The 15,872-nt window shown below is 42.1% G+C and overlaps 1 non-coding gene across 1 annotated transcript; it reads left to right on the top strand.

Moving 5' to 3' along the window:
- Positions 1-15,069: 15,069 nt before the first annotated feature.
- LOC148092034 (U6 spliceosomal RNA) lies at positions 15,070-15,178 on the top strand. Its single transcript, XR_015715362.1, has one exon. It is a non-coding gene; the product is annotated as a U6 spliceosomal RNA (small nuclear RNA).
- The last annotated feature ends 694 nt before the right edge of the window (positions 15,179-15,872 follow it).

Here is a 15,872-nt window from a genome sequence, read left to right as displayed (position 1 = left end):
TCTATATTCTACCCATTCTTGAAGACTCATTTAATGTCTCAATTCTTTATTAACTCATTCTTTTTGATTGCTTTCTTAGTCTTTGTTGTTCTTTTTTAGTTAAATTATAGATGACATATAATATTATATTAGTTTCAGGTGTCCAGCATAGTGATTCACCATTTATGTACCTTATGCAGTGATCACCATGGTAAGTCTAGTAACCATCTGTCCTCATACAAAGTTATTATGATGATAGTGACTGTATTCCTTATGCTGTTCATTACATCTCCATGTCCTATTTATTTTGTAACTGTAAGTTGGTACTTCTTAATCCCCTTCACCTTTTTCACTCATGTCCCCCAACCCCCTTTCCTCTGGCAACCATCAGCTTGTTCTCTGTTTCTATGAGTTTGTTTCTGTTTGGTTTTGTTTGTTCATTTATTTTCTTTTTTATATTTCACATATAAGTGAAATCATACAGTTTTTGTCTTTCTCTCACTTATCTCACTTAGCATAATACCCTCTAGTTCCATTCATGATGTTGCAAATGACAATATTTTGTTCTCTTTATATATATTACTGAGATTATATATATATATATATACATATATATATATATCCCATTTTCCTTACTCATTAATTTATCAATGGACACCTAGGTTGCTTCTGTATCTTGGCTATTACAAACAATGCTGCAGTGAACATAGGAATGCATGTATCTTTTCAATTAGTGTTTCTGTTTTCTTCGGATAAGTACCCAGAAGAAGTAAAATTGCTGGGTTATGGTGGGCCTATTTTTAGTTTTTGGGGACCACCATACTGTTTCTCCATTGTGGCTGCACCAATCTGTGTTTCCACCAACGGTGCACATGGGTCCCCTTTCCTCCACATCATCACCAGCACTTGTTATTTGTTGCCTTTTAATAACAGCCATCTGACAGGTGTGAGGTGATATCTCATCGTGATTTTGATTTACATTTCCCTGATAATCTGTGATGTTGAACATCTTTTCATGTGTCTGTTGATCATCTACATGTCTTCTTTGAAAAAATGTGTATTCAGGTCCTCTGCCCAAAGTCATTCTTGATCTCCCAAACTAGAAGTATTTTTCCCCCCTTTAACTCTAAACTCCAAAGTACTTTATCTGAAACTGCCTTATGATATAGATTTTAATAAATCATAATGGTTAATATAGAATATAATAAAATTCTGATCTGTTTTACATTATTTGCATTTCTAAACTATATTTTTCTTTATGGTGAGGTGAATTTCTGATTCCTTATTATATTTTCAGCATACCATTGGAGAGCAATATTTGATGAATAAATGAATGAATGAATGAGATGTTGAATGAATGAATGAGGTATTTATAGAAAAATATCTTCTTTAATGCTACGGTCAATGTATAGAGTATACCACTACTTTTTATAAATTGGTCAGATTATTGGTATCTTTAACTATCCAAACATAGCAGAGAATCTGAAATTAAGTAAAAATTTTCTCTGAGCAACAAGGAAAATAGCTATTGCAAAGTTAATTTCCATTGGTGCATACCCTTGAGCTAGCTGGAGCTTATTTGGTTAGTAATAGGTGTTACCTTGGGTTACTGACTTAATGAGCTTAGTTATTTAGTTGCCATAGAAACTATTAGCAATAAAAAGGGACAAACATACCATGAGGGAGCAGGAAGAATGAAAGCAAATAGTGTGACATATCGTATTAGCCTGGAGAGCATGGCTGTTGAGGTGTAAGAGATCTGAGAAAGAATTCAATCATTTTTGTGAAATACATTTTATTGGGATGTGTATTTTGCAAACATTTCTACCAAGAATGGCCCCCAAAAGTGAACTTTGTTATTTAAAGAGGTCAACTTTAGTTGTCTGGACATGATTGTAAGAATACCTTACAGCTGTAAAGCATTTGACAGCCATGAATGGCAAATATTATTTCCAATTTAATGAGTGGGAAGAGAGGCTCAAAGAGATAGCACAAGGCTGAAAATTCATAAACTAGTAAACAACATAGCAAAGACCCAAATCCATACGTTCTGCCCCCCAAATTATTTCTATTTTGCTATATTGTAATGGCATTTAAATTCAATGTTTTGTCCCATACCGCTTTTGAAAAAATGATATAATTCCCTTTTGGGTCAACATATCTGCAAAGTGACAGGTTGGCTGAAACACATCTGATGTGGTCATTTCAAAGCCACTAAAATCTTAAGGTTACAAAGAAGTCACCCACCATAGTTCAGAGCTGTGTCCTGAAAGCTATTGTCTTCAAGTCCCTAAGTTACTATTAATTTCAGATGTTCATTCAGTGGTCCGCTGGACATCACCCAGCTTCCAGCATATGCATCTCTTTGCTTAAGGCTCCTTTCCATGAGGCTGCTCTGCCTATTGACTGTTGGCTAAAAATGCTGGGGACTCAGCACCATCAACCAGTTAGTGAAGCAACTGTGTGTATAAATGCACCAGTTCTCTCAACTTTCAAGTGATATGCAAGCATTTGGGGGGGATTCCTTGAATGATTTAGCTTCAATCGCGCAGTGTGATGGCTGACTTAACTTTCATTGGCAGCCTTCCCTCCTCCTGTTATTGTCTTGTTTCCCCGAAGGTCATCTCTATCCCTTCCATTAAAAATCCTTGTCTCGGTCTCCTATTGAGGGGACTCACATGAAGACAAACAAATCTGGAGTAGTTACTGCGCTTTCACTAAATCACTTCACCTATTAACTCATAATAAGAATTAATAATATCACAATAATTGATACTTTTGAGGCTGATTATATAATAGCCATGATTCTGAGTGTTTTAATGTTTTTTCTTATTTAATTATTACAACAACCAGCCCTACGAGGAAGAAAGTACTATTGTCCCCATTTTACAAGATAGCAAACTGAGGTTTGGAGAGGATGGTACCAGTAGTTGAGCCTAGGCTTTCTAATGCTAGGGCCTAGTTTTTAACTTCAGAAATTAAATTGCCCCCCCTCCATACAGACACATACACACACACACACACACACACACACACACAGTCTGAATAAAAGGATATAGCTCTTTGCTGGCAGGCAGTGCAGAGAGAGAGATTCTCCCCCTGAAGGACCCACCTACAGCAACCGAAACTCGCTATTGCCATGAACCCTTATATTTTAGAGGCCCAAGAAGCAGTTTGAATGTGTAAACATTTAACTGAAATGGTGAAGCCTGGCAAAGCCTGGCCTCTCTGCTGTCCCCTTTGCTGTGAGGGAATTGGTGATTAGAAACAATAATTGGTCTGAAAATAGCTTCATCCCATTCGTTCAGATAACTAAGCCCATCGACGAAGGTAGCTTATGAGAGGAATGGCACACACGTGGGCAGGTTGCTCTGCTCATCTCGGCAGCCTTCGCATTTTCTCTTTCCCTCTTCCCCACCTTTCCTTCTGCCTCGATCGCTGTTTATGCTGTCACTTTGCAGTGTCTTTTGGGAGCTGCAGCAAATTGGGTTTTTTTCCATCTCCAAATGCATACACAGATCTATTTGATCTACTTGCTTCTAAAGACAGGTTTGCTATCTCCTCTTTTCTGAGTTTTGGGATAACTAGTTGATTTCTTATCGTCTGGTTTTGATCTGCTACAGTCATTTTTTATTAAACATCCCACATACGTCTTGCATTTGGGTGTTGATATGACATAATCACAGAGTCAGCTGAGCCAAACAGAAGCAAATGACTCTTATGCATGAAAAGGAAAGAACTAATCACAGCTTTAAAAGACTACTGGACTTTAAACTCTTTAGCTAAGTAGGAAAGAATTCCTTTTAGTCAAAGATTTTTTTGTTTTTGTTTTTTTGTTTTTCTTTGGTTAATCTTCATGAGAGGATATATTTTTCCATTGCTTTCAGAGAAAGTGGAAGGGAGGGAGAAAAGAGAGAGAGAGAGAGAGAGAGAGAGAAACATCCTGGACCAGGGGCTGGGGGAGCAAATCCACAACCCAGGTATGTGCCCTTGACTGGGAATTGAACCCGCAACCCTTTGGTGCACAGGGCCCACGCTCAAACCACTGAGCCACACAGGCCAGGGCAGAGATTTGCCTTTTTGCTTTGCATAAAACTTCTCTGGAAGGCAAAGTCTTCCATCTCTTGTCCCGTTCTCCGCTGCCCTAATAAGAAAGTTAGATAAACGGAAGCAGGACTTTTGAGCCTGCCTTTGACGGCTAGTGAGGGGTAGACAGGAGCTTGGGGTGTGGGTGGGGAGGGTCCTGGGACTTGGAGACAGTGGAGGAGAAAGATCTTGATTGATATTAAAAAAAAAAAATCCTGTGGCAAGATAACGGTGATATGGGACTGAAGGCAAAGGAAGACAGAATAATCCTGGTAGAAATTATGCAGGGGACTCTAAGAGACTAAAGCCTAATGGCCAGCAGCTAGTTTTTACTTCGTCTGTACTCTGCAGAAATGCCCCGGAGTCACCAAGCATTAGTACAAAACATGCTACGTGCTGCCCGTGTTAGCAGCGGACAGAGGACTGAAGGAAGCAGGAAAATGTCCAGTGCGGGGATCGAGGGATGACAGAGAGAACTGTCACCACAGGATGCATGCTGATGAGTGGGACGATCAATCAAGTGAACTGAGAACCGAGATTCAGGGCACATGAAGGGCAGGACAGCTTATTTGTGCCCCTACCCCCACATGCACAGGCTTCATTCTCTGGCAACAGAGAATCAATTCTTCACATCTAAGCGGAAATGAAGTTTTAAAAACACAAACCTGATCATCTCATCTCTTACTTATCATTTCCTACTGAGAACCCTTCTGAGGCTTTCATGAAAACTTCCTGCAGTAACCTACGTGTCCCTTTATAGTCCTGTGCATGTCTTTAGCCTCGTCTTACAACAAACTTCCCCTCCCTGTCTGTTCTTCATCCACACCGGCATCGGTTCGTTTCCTCCAGCTCGCTGTGCCCCCTCACCACAGGACCATTGCACGTGCTGTCCTAGCTGCCTGGAATATGTCCCTTACCTACTTTGAAGAGTTGGTTCCTGTTTATTCTTTAGACTTCAAGCCTCGTGTCCCTTCTTCAGGAAGCTGCCTTTGCCCTCCCTGACCGCATCCCTCAAAGCCCTTGGAGCCTCTCCTTCAGCACGCCTGCCACAGTGGCCACCTCGCAGTGATTTGTGGCATCACTTGATTGATGCCTGTCTCCTCCACCAGTTGCAAAGCTCTCTTTGCCAGGTACATGCGACTTTAATGAGCGTTTCATCCCCAGGGCCTTGTCCAGTGTTGACCACATCGTAGGCAATCAGGAAACATTTTCTGGGGGAAGGAAAGAAGGAAGGAAGGAAGGAAGGAAGGAAGGAAGGAAGGAAGGAAGGAAGGAAGGAAGGAAGGAAGGAAGGAAGGAAGGAAGGAAGGAAGGAAGGAAGGAAGGAAGGGAAGGAGTGAGGGAGGGAGGGAGGGAGGAAGGGAGGGGAGGGAGGGAGGGAGGGAGGGAGGAAGGGAGGAAGGGAGGGAGGGAGGGAGGGAGCGAGGGAGGGAGGGAGGGAGGAAGGAAGGAAGGAAGGGAGGGAGGGAGGAAGGGAGGAAGGGAGGAAGGGAGGAAGGGAGGGAGGGAGGGAGGGAGGAGATGATATACATTTATCAGGGTCCTCAGAAGTCTTCTTTGCCTGGTGCTGCTTGAGAGAGAAAAATTTGGAAGAGTCTGTTTCCCTCCGAATCTTAGAACTGCCTGTTTCAGAGACAGGAAGACATGTGCCAAAATTGACGGTTAAGGAAATTTCTTATCTCTTGTCCTGGAATTAAGACTTGTCCTGGAATGATGATACACTTGACTTTGAGGAGAGGGGGGGATGGAGGAGAAGGGGGAGGAGGGGGAATACATTCTGATCACCCTACTTTGATACGCACGTATCTGTGTGCATGCATCCATTTGTGTATATAAAGAAGGGAGAAACTTCTCTCCAGCTGCAATCGTTTAGCAACAAGCTAAAGGCCTTGTAAAGAAGAAACCCTATCTTGGTCCATTTGACTAACAGCCACTTCTGCTTAGGAAAGAGGACAGTTAGGCAGGAGCAAAAGATGCAAGTCAACAATGACCTAATGACCTTGTCTTTTATTTTCCCAGTTTCATTTTTGCACCGCCTACTCTTCCTTTCATGCTCTAGCTGACCGTTAAGGTTTTTTACCCCGAGGCATTAACCATGGAGTTGAAGTCCTAACTTAAGGTTGTTACCCAGGCTAGAAATTCTAACCTGACTTCCCCACTTAGTAGGTCTATGACCCTGGGTAAGCTATTTAACCTGTTTGAGCCTCAGCTCTCCCATATTTCAAATGGATTTAATTTGCCCGCGTCAGGGGGTTGTGGTGAGCTCTAAATGAGGAGCTGTATGGAAAGCCAGCTGCAGAGTAGCTGCTTAAATGCCCCTTTCTTGTCTCCTTTCTGAATTCCACTTTCTAAGCCTTCCTAGCTTCTGCCAGAAGTGAGTTGGCTCATCAATTTTTGTTCCCCAGTGCAGGTGGGCTGCCTTTCTGTACCGTGAAAGATGAGACATGAAAAATCACGAGTGATCTTTCTTTAATTGACCCTCCTGAGGATGAAATGCTAGAACTGAGTTTTAGGAGCAGCTTCAAACACAAGAGTCTGAAGTTAAATATTTAATTCTTATAAATTCAGAGAAAGGGGCACTCCATGTGACCTGGGACGTCTTTTGGTTAATGGTCTAATGTAGCATCTCTGAGAGCAACTGCATCATTTAGTTTCTTGTCTTATTAGTTAAAAAAGGGAACAGAGTTCTTCTCTGCCTTCTGCCTCCAGCCATACTCTCCTCCTTCCTGGAAGCTGCCAGAGGCGGGGCTCACCAGTGCCAGCTGGCATCTTTAGAGAGAGGATTCCTACTTTCTTTTCCCATTTTGCTCTCCTTCTAGGATTCCCTTCAGAAGAGACCCCTGAGCAGGACTCTTCTATTTGCAGTGATGCATCCAACCTGTTAAAAAGTAGACAAATGCCACTCACTCTGTAGAGATTTTATCTATGCTCTTTGTCTCATTCAGAAGCACCCTAATTCCCCAAATTGCATTTTGAATGAGACACTGTTCACTGACCATGGGGACAGTGAATATATGCAGAAATAAAATCAAACCTCTTTTCTCAAGCAATTTGTCTTCACTCTAGCCTGAAATTGTCTTTTAACGCTGAAGAGCAGGCTTGATTCCGACTCCAACTTAATAGTTAATGCCTGGGGGTTAAATATCTAAATGCCAGCCAGAGGAGACATTTGTTTTATAAAAATAGAACTAAGAAGGGAGCTGAGGTCATCCTATCATTGTCCATTAGTGGTCAGGAGAGGAGTTGCTTGGGCCAGGTCTGGAGTATATGAACAACTTCTTGGAAGAGACCACTTCTTAGAAAGTAAAAATGAAATCTCTGCAAAATACTATTGTATTTCATCTTCTGCACCAAGAACCTGTTGCAATTTAGTGATAGCTATTAAGTCTATCCATTATACAGATGAGCTCTGAATAGAGTTCAGGGAGATTCAGTAAGGTGAGGACCTTATAGTTAAGTGATGGAGACACAATTGAAACAAGAACTGTCTGACCCTGACAAAGCTAGAGCCCAAGCTCCTAACTAATCACTACATTGCAGTGTGAGCTAGTGTTCCTTAAAGTTTTGCATACTAAATACAATGATAGCTGACAATGCCAGGTGTTTGGGGATGAATGTTAAACAAGCAGAGTAATCCATAAACAGTGAGGACATCTCAGGACCCTGGACCTTGTCTCAAGGTCACTGGGGTGACTGAAGCCTGTTTCCTGTTTTAAATTGATAGGTTAAAATGGGTTGATGAATCTACAGATCAAATAGAAAGTTTAGATCCCACTCGTACTTTTATTTCAGTGTCAAAGTGTCCTACTTACTTTATTCCGCTGAAAAGGCTTTCTTAATAGGGAAGATGCTAGGGTTTGTGTTTTGTTTGTTTGTTTGTTTTTACAGGTTTTAAGATGGCTTATTTGGAACCACATGGATCAACCAGTTGTTTCTGCTTCTACATTTAAATTTCTATTCCTTCAATCACACATTATTCATCCATTCAATATCTCTTTATTGAATACCGTTGATATCCAGGCACTATACTCAATATGCTTCATTTGGTCTGCTCATTCTGGACACCATATGTTCTACAGTAGACCTCAGTATTTCTCTGAAATTGGCCACAATTTCAGCTGCCTCCACATTTTGTAGAAAGTAGATACTGTGATTCAAAGTTAGACCAGTTACTTCTGTTTCTTAGTACCCGCATGTGTAAAAGAGAGGCAGGTAGAAACGAGTGGCAGAGGCTGGATGGATTATCAGATGTCTTCCAGTTTGGAAATTCTTTGATCTAGAAGCTTTGGTACTAGTTATACCCAGTAAAGTAATCTTCCGAGTCCACTCAAGTTTGAGGGCCTTAGTGTTTTCATTTGTAAGTAGAGTTTGGATGCTTGGAACTTTCAGCTCAAAAGTCCTAGGATTTAACCAAACTTCTGTTCCACACTGATCCAGAGCACACCCTTGGGGAAGAAAAGAGTAGGTGCATCCCTGCCATCCCCACAGATTCTGAGAAAGTTCTTTTCTCTCGTTGGAGGATTCTATAGCTTGAGAAGACACTGCTTTCTGAGTCTGTGCTAAGCACCTGTCGTGGGAGGCAGTGTTGAGGGAGGGAGTTAGGAGCGGAGTTCCAGCTCCACGTTGCCCGGGTTGAATTATGACTTCTTCCTCGCTGTGTGCCTAGTGACTTAGCCTCAGTTTCTGCATCATACAATTGAGCTGACAGTAACTTACAGGGAGGCAATGACAATTAGAGGCAATAATATTTACTTATAGAGCCCTTGGAATCAAGTCTGAATCATGGGGAACAGTCAGTAAGCGAATAGCTATTATTTTGTCCAGTAAAAGTAGTTGGTTAATTGTTGTCTCCCAAATTTGGGCACCTAGGAGCCTAAGGAAATGCACCAGGGGCATGGCTTGGGAAGCTGGGTCTGACTAGAGGGGAGTGGGAGGGCCAGTGGAGGTCAGTAAAGGGATTAGACTGTGGTTTCTGGTTCCAGCCAGTGGGAAGAGTAAGACTGTGTGAGCACATTTTCAGAACAGAAAAACAGATTTTTTAGATCTTCCAGCACATACGGCGTCCCCTTTGCTCCTTTCCTTTCCCTGTCTCTTTCTTCTGTCTTTTCACTCCTCCTTCCCTCACATGTTTTACCTTCTTTCACCTACCCTCTTGCCCGGGCACAGTGGTGCCTGGGCATATGTGGGAGAGGAATGCTAAGCAAAGGCGAGGGTCTAGTTTGACCCCTTTTTTTTCTCTCACTTCAAGCTGTTCATCTTTCATGGCTGGGGAAAGGCCAAATAGGCCTGTGACTTATTGATCGAGAACAGAAGGAAACTCATGTTGGCAGGAGCAGGCGGCCCTGCATCCAAATGGGCCCGGGCCTCATTGCGGGAACCCTGGAAGGAGATGCCGCTGTCCAGTGGAAGCTGCGGAGCAGGCCCGAGCTTCGCAACTGCGCAAGGGGCAGGTGGTTGTGCCGTTGGGCCCCCGGCCAGAGGGAAATCATCACCTGCAGCTCCTTGTGTTTGTGGCCATGGTAGATGAGCCGCCAGGCTGGGGTGGGGACTTGGATCTTGTGCTTCTGAAACAAGAGTGGGAATGGGGCCAGGGGCCAGAGAGAGAGTGCAGAGGGAGATGCACTGGGACTCGCAAGCTCGCCTCTGCCCATTACAGTTTACAGAGATAAACAGAAAATGCAGCTTCGTGAACTAACCTCAAGCCCTGCTTGGCATCAATACCCAGGTTTAGGCTGTCAGTAAAAGCAGCACTGCCAGCTGTAGGCTGGGAGCAGCGATGTGACAGGATGGCTGCCTCTGATGGCAGGGCCCGAAAGCGGGAGAAAGCTACGGCGGAACGTGCTGGGCAGAGTGCTGGTCGTTACTCTCTGCTTGCCTCGCCCTTCCCCACGTTCTCTCTCTGATTCTCAAAACCACCGTGGGTCTACAAAGCTCTGAGCAATAAGAGGGTGCACAGATGGGATCTGACATAACTCAACCTCATAAGGGAACCAGGCTCCTCATTCACACTTTGACAGGTGCTAGAAGGGACCTTACGTGCCTCCCTCCCTTTCTCTGTCAAAGCGGGAAGTTTTCTACAGTATCCTGGGCACTTGGCCCAGATTAAGTGTTTCCGTTAACAGTAGTCTCGCTGCTCTTTGAGGTGACTCACTCCATTGCACTCAGCCACCCCTCTTTGCTCCTGCTTTTCTGTATGTGCCGGGCATGAGATGGATGGTTGGATGGATGGATGGATGGATGGATGGATGGATGGATGGATGGATGGATGGATGGATGGGAGAAATTAACTCTTTCTCACTGACATACAACTCGAGCTCAGCTTAGATTTGCGTTTCCAATCCCAGCAGCAATCCTTCGCTCAATCCTTTCTCACTTTTCTGCAAAGTCACCGACATCACTGCAATTGACTCTGACTCAGACTGGTGGGACTAGTTTTAGAAGAAAGGCTGCACCTTAATATTGCTGCTGCCTTCTTTTTCACTATGGTTCCTTTGAGAGCCACCATTCTTTCTGTGCCAATAAAAGTGTTTCCTTTCCCCATAATCATCCTTTACTCTACAAGAGATACTGTGTTCTTTCTGCTTTAGAAGTCTCTGTAGGAGCTTATTGTACATGTTCCCCGGGAGGTCTTCCGGTGAAGGTAACAGGCGTTTGTTTGGAAATCTATATCAAAACTGTGTATCAGGACAGGCAGATGGTCCTCAGTCTCCCCAGCCTGAGTTGGCTACCCTTCCTTCTCCAGGCCCCTTAACTTATTCACAGGAGTTGGATAAATATTCATCTCTTCTTTTTCAGCCAAAGGTCTTTTAGTAAAAAGTTTATAGTATGTTCATTAATTCCTGGCCCCTGTAAATGGTCTTAATCTATACATACAGTTAGAAGAAATAAAAATTCTGGGTGTGCTAGCCCATGAGAACAATTTGTTCAGATTCTCCTATCTGACCTTGATCTTATCCTGACTCTTGAACTGTCTTCTGGCTCTCTTGCCTAGAATATGACTTGGGTGTTTTTCTCTAACAGTGTCCTCAAATAACTGCCTGCGATTCACCTGCCTCACTGTATATCAGAGCAGAGTGGAAGACAAACTCTCTTCCCTTAGCCCTATCTTTGAGGATCCTGATCATCCAGATGAGATCCTCTTGTCCTTTGTCTAGGAAACAAGAATGGACTGAAATTCTATCCTGCAATCCAGAGCTTTCTTCATTATTTCTCTACTGTAAGTGAAAATGCAGATTAGGCCCAAAGTAGACTTTCTCTGCTAATATAAAGACAAAGCCTATCTCCTAGTAACATCCATTGGTCTTAGGTCTGCCTCATGGCACAGCACAGACATGTCATCCCTCAAGTATTAATTTGGCAAAGGGTGAGAGCCCAGGCAAATTCAGCCAAGCCTAAGGCAATTCATGTTTGCAATAACAAGTTGTTCAATAGCATTTCATCGTATGATGTAGTCTTCCAATGGAATTTAAAGACAACAAGGGTATTAAATGATTTGGAATTGGATAAAGGTGTTTTTCCACTGCACTGGTAGTCAGCAAGCACATCTCTGGCAGAAACACTTTGGGCTGATTGAATTTCCAAGTCTTGTCCCTCCCCGACTTCCCCAACATATTTGCAATGAGGAGAGGCCATATGACTATGACTAGTCCTGGGCAATGGGTTATAAGTCTAAGTAATGTATATCACTTGTGGACCAAAGCATCTAGGGGCTTGTGTAGAAGCTGCCTTGTGTGAGTGTTTATAAGAGCAAAAAATAGATCATTGTTGCATTACCTCGCTAAGATTTCAAGGTTAATTTGTTGGCACAGCACAGCCTAGCTCCCCATGACTGATAAATTATCTTTGTCACAGTGCTCAATAAAAATGGTCACTTGGTTTGGGTAATTGTACTTGAGTTCTGCAGGGCCCGACAGCACCCTTGCTGGATAAGAACCTCAGACCCTAGGAAGCTCTCTCTGAAAATGGAAATAAGAACAAGGGGAGACTATGTGGGCAGTTGCACTCTTTAGGGTTGTGTAGAACTATTTCATACTCAGGGTCCATATCGCAGACATCTCCTTCTAGCAGTAGCCTTGCCACATACTCTGGCTCGTCTCTGGACCTCTGGGACAAAATGCAGGCTTAGGAGAGAAATGTCATATTGCTAATGCAATAAGGGACCCAATAGCCTTCTCAGCAAGCCTTTGAGAAAGACCTTGTTATGCCATTTTGCAGATGAATTACTTAGAGACTTAGTCATAAATCTAAGGCTTAGAGATGTTATGTATCTTACCCTGGGTCACCTAATGGCAGAACTAAATGTCAAACCCAGGTAAGTCTGCTTCCAATTTAAATGCCACTACTATGGCAGAGTGAACACTTATGACATAGACCTGATAGCCTGCAAAACCTAAAGTATTTGCTATCCATCCCCTTAAAGGTATACGTAGTTTGCCATATCCTGAATTGAAAGCAAGAATATAGAACCTGTACTTCTTGAAGAACTCTGAAACACAAAATACATTTGTCAAGGGCTCCACACTAGTAAAATGCATTTAGTTTGTGGCAGACAGGTTAAATATGGTTTCTGGCAGAGAGAACATTTATTATCTTGTAATTTGCCTTTGATTAAGAAGAAAAACATAAAGCTTGTTCACACATGTTGCAATTAATAAAGATATAGTTCAACCCAATAATTTCTAGGTAGATTAGAGCGAGGGGAACTGTGTCCTGTGGACTAATGGTTTTTCCTTGTGGGAAAATGGTAATGGGAGTGTCACTCTACAATCCAAGGAGCAGCAGCAGTCCCATTGTGATCCCCACAGATAGGGCCCCATCAGCGCCAGGGGCCTGGAAGACTGCCTGCGCTTGGTCATCAAAGACTGGGACATCCCGAGAGGACACATTGTGCTTTACTCCATGTTGAAGGAGGTCGTAACTTCCACGACTCTGAAATTTTCTCTGGGTAACCACAAACAATTTGATGCTTTACTACAAAAAGCAGAGCATTCTGTTTTGTTTAAATTAAATGGTTCTTTGTAAACAGCATTCCATGGAGTCTTTTACTTCCCCTGTCTTTAATGTCTGCTTAATAAAATCACACATTCAATTATTTTAGAGAGCCAAGAACCAATAGGGGATTTGCTAACCCAGCGCTTAAAGCTTGGAAGTCCAATTTGCCTTGTCTTTCTTGTTGGCAGATGGGACCCAGGTTGAGACTGATGAAAGCTGTTGGCCATTTTAGACTCCTTTTGAAGAGCTGAGCGATCTGGCTCACCAAGCCTCATCTGTACCTGAATAGAATGAATTTCATTATTGACGCTACCTCAATGGACATTTCCCCAGGTTTTCATCTACTGTATCTCCAGACTCAGTACCTTTTTCAAATTGTTAATATACTAATATATGGAGTTCTGGTAATGTCCACTGTGATTTTTGTCTATATAAGAATTCTTAGCTGTCAGAAGGGAACGGGGTCGGGGGTTGGTGAAAACGGTGAAGGGATTAAACAACAAAAAAACCCCTGAGACACAGACAACAGCATGGTGATTACAAGAGGGAAAGGGGGTGGGGAGGAAGAGGAGGGTGAAGGAGGAGTAAATGGTGATGGAAGGAGACTTGACTTGGGGTGATGACCACACAGTACAACATACAGATGATGTATTAGAGAATTGTATTCCTGAAACTTATACAATTTTATTAACCCATGTCACCCCAGTAAATTCAGCTAAAAAGAAAAAAAAGAGAATTCTCAGAAATGCTGTAGATTAACCCATGACTAGCTGATCAACTATCCAGGAAGGACAGTCAGCGAGGCATGCCATAGAGTCTGTACCTTCTTTAAAGACGTGCAGCCTTCCTGCAACATGCATTTCACTTAAAGAAAATAGCTGCATTGCTATTGACACCTAGACAGACTTTTCCAAACAAAGACTGAAGAATATGAAGGGAAAAGAGTGAGTTCTGTGCAAGAGCCCCTTGGGCTAGGGGGTCCCTCTGTCAAAGTCCTCACTTCTAAGGCAGCTTTCTCCTTGCTCTCTTCTGCGGGCCAGATAACTCCATGGCTTCACCCCTTCCCACAGAGTGATGGTAACAGCCCTGCACTTTCTCTGTGGTTTTCCAGTGTCTTCTGCACATCTGTGCAAACTGTCCTTTTATTGGATGCCCCTCAAATTACTATAAATTGTGTAAGCCATGTATTTTCCCATGGGACCCTGACTGATCATTTATTAAGTACGTATTGCTTGCCAGACACTGTGTTAACAGCTTAATATTTATTATATGATTTAAACCTGACAAACCGACTCTGTAAGATAGATATTATTATTATCATTCTCTTTTTACAAATGAGGCAGCTTATGTTCAAGTTTTGGAGGCTTTACAGAGCTTACACAGCTAAAAGGTAGCAAACCTGACACTTGAATTCACTGCTATAGATTACAGAGTCCCTAGAGCTGACGATCTTAACCATTACCTCAATAATTTTCATCACATTATGGTTTTCTTGACAATGCCTTGTTCAATTGATGCTTAGCATTAGAAAAGTTTTCTGACTTATGATTTCACTTAATCATATCACAACAGTGAATCTGAAATTATTGTCTTATTACAGGTAGATAAATTGAAGCTGATATAAATTATTTTCTCGAAGATTCTACAAGATAAAATTTAACACAGCCAATTTTCATGCCTCTAAGTCTGACATTGTATATAACTATACAGTCATCCTTTATCAAATCATCCATTTTGAATGATAATTGGAATTGCATATGCTATAAAAATCATCATTATATATATGAATATATATTCATACTTAAACTCCCCTTACCCTCCGGGGTTATCATTTGTGTTGAAAGTGTGGTGTATGTTTATATGTATGAGATAGGGAGGTGAGGGGTTAGGAGAAAAAGTTAAGAGGCTGAATAAAATTAAATTTTCCATATGAGTTGGGAATTATTAGCTCCTTTCCTGGTCCTAGAGTATTACAAGTTAATTAATTTGAACCAAATTTAAAAAATAGAGATGGTGCTTGCTTCAGCAGCACATATACTAAAATTGGAAAAATACAGAGAAGATTTAGCATGGCCTCTGCACAAGAAAAAAATAAAAGAGTAGAGTTAAAGTGCTTTTTTTTGCTGCTGGGATTTGATTGGTGAAAAGCAATGTTTCAGCCAGGTTGTCAACTAATCTCTGTCTAATGCTTGGCTTCCTACAGTTCACTCCATCCCAAGTCAAGAGTCTGGCCAAGATCACTGCTGGAGACACACAGATTCCTCATTCCATGTTTAATTGGCCTTCTATAAAGATAAACAGGTAGCAAGCATGAAAACGCTCCTAGCTACTTCCTCTAGCCCTAAGGCAGGGAACACCATTGAAACTCAGCCTAAAAAGAAAATTTCTTCAGTAATGGGTGGAGGATGAGCTTGGCCATTCTGTCAGAATTTCTAAGCCAGATTTTATTCAATGTATCTTTCAGGCAGGCTGATTCTCAATGGGAATTAATATCTCAACAATGAGGCATTGAGAGTATAGGCCTTGGGATCAGGAAGGCCTGCAATATTATCTATGTGAATTTGGGGAAATCATTCATCTTCTCCAGGCCTCAGTTTTTCCATATATAAAATAAAGATGTTAATAATAGCCCCTATCATATAAAGGTGCCATACTTATAGAGCTAATAATGCCTATAGACCTTTTCTCCCCAAACATGACACAGATTAAATAAATAGTACAGGTATCATTATTATTATTATTATTCAGCCATCTTTAAATACTACAGTGGGATGGCACAGTCTCTAATTTGAAGTTCCTAACCTGGCAGTAGATCC

This window comes from Miniopterus natalensis, chromosome 11, assembly GCF_054644295.1.
Source record: "Miniopterus natalensis isolate mMinNat1 chromosome 11, mMinNat1.hap1, whole genome shotgun sequence".
In the NCBI taxonomy this organism is placed as follows: Eukaryota; Metazoa; Chordata; class Mammalia; order Chiroptera; family Miniopteridae; genus Miniopterus; species Miniopterus natalensis.
This window is presented reverse-complemented; position numbering and strand designations above follow the sequence as displayed.